The sequence below is a fragment of the Nicotiana sylvestris genome, chromosome 3, assembly GCF_000393655.2.
Source record: "Nicotiana sylvestris chromosome 3, ASM39365v2, whole genome shotgun sequence".
NCBI classification, from domain to species: domain Eukaryota; kingdom Viridiplantae; phylum Streptophyta; class Magnoliopsida; order Solanales; family Solanaceae; genus Nicotiana; species Nicotiana sylvestris.
Genome location: NC_091059.1, coordinates 199029509 through 199031311, shown reverse-complemented (window position 1 = coordinate 199031311; position 1803 = coordinate 199029509).

Here is a 1803-nt window from a genome sequence, read left to right as displayed (position 1 = left end):
GGTACCTTTCCTTGTTTGGCTTTGGCTCCTTTGCCAGGAGTCTGCTTGTAATACCGAGCCCGAAGGGGCTCCCAATTGGTCGTCCTTGACCCTAATCTTTGATTGGTATCGGTTGTGGACATCCGACCAAGTCACAGCGGGATATTCAACCAAATTCTTCTTCAGCTGCTTCGAAGCCACTAAGCTTTGTTCGTTCAAACCTTGGGTGAAGGCCTGCACTGCCTAGTCATCAGAGACTGGTGGTAATTCAATTCGCTCTATTTGAAATCCATATATGAACTCCTGCAACATCTCATTTTCTCTTTGCGTGATTTTGAAGACGTCGAATTTTCTTGTAGCCACCTTGATGGCGCCGACATGTGCCTTTATGAAAGAATCTGCCAGCATGGCAAATGAGTCTACCGAATTCGGGGATAGGTTGTGATACCACATCATCACCCCTTTTGAAAGCGTTTCCCCGAATTTCTTCAATAGGACGTATTCGATCTCGTCATCCTTCAGGTCATTACCCTTTACGACACAAGTGTAAGCAGTGACGTGCTCATTGGGGTCCAAGGTCCCATTGTACTTCTGGAGATCGGGCATTCTAAATTCTTCGGAGCCGCACTTGACGGGAATGGCTTTTGTACGATATTTTTTGAATCAACGCCCTTCAGGATTTGGGGTGCGCTCGGAATCTGATCAGCCCTTGAATTGTAGGTTTCCACCTTTTTGTCGTTGGTTTCTATCATCTTTCACCCGATTCAATCCTCTTTGTGAGGTCCTTAAGTATCTTTATAATAGCGGGGTCGGCTGGTGACCCGTTGTTACTCGATCTTTCCGGTACCTGTCCGGCTCGATGAGCCGTTTCCAGTGTTGTTGTGCTTGGAGTTTTTTGGTGGCTTTGTAGTTGATCAATCTCCAACTGTTGTACCAGTAACATCTCAAAAATAACATGAAGGCTAACCTCTTGCTCCTCTCGCGCTGAGATTTCCTAAGCTTCTTGTTGGTTTTCTTGCTGTATACTCCTGTCAGTGTGGGAGCTTCCATCGATGTATTGAGAGTTGCGTGAAACCACATCCATGGTAATTAGTTCTGGTGCATCCTCAAGGTTTCGTGGTGGCACATAGATACCTGGAACAACTACACCATTCTCTCTATGGTCCTCAAGACCGTTGTTTTCATATGCGTTCACTGAGTTAGACATTTTGACTTGAAATCAAAGATTCTTGGACAAGAAAAAGTGTGAAAGATAGCTTGCGTTATGTAGTAAACCAACAAGAAAACAATCACTATTATTTTTAGCCCCACGGTGGGCGCCAAACTGTTTACCTTGAAAATGGTAATCACAATTAGATTTGATTTTGTGGTTCTAAAACTACGTAATTTGTTTTTGTGCTAATTGTTAGGCAATATATGCTAAGTGTGAAACTAGAAAATAAGATAAGAGCTTGAAGGCAGTGTGTTTAAGCAAACCGAGAGGCTGAGAATCGGGGCCTCGAGCTGGCCTATATGGGGCCTCGAGCTGGCCTATATGGGGCCTCGAGGTCGAGCTAAGCATTAGGCAGTGACCAGTCGATGAAGGTCTAACAATTCTAAGAGATTTGATAAGAGATCTTTATGATCAATAATGGGTAATAAATGAAGAAAAATTAATGAAACACAATAAATGTAAATAATAGAATCAAGGAAGAATGTGTTTAAGTTAGAGAGCAGAGAATGTTCTTGTATTGAATGTTGTATATTGTTCTCTTACAAAATGACAAGGGTCCCCTTTATATATGAGGGAGAATCCCAACATAGTACAAATACATTTATTACAAA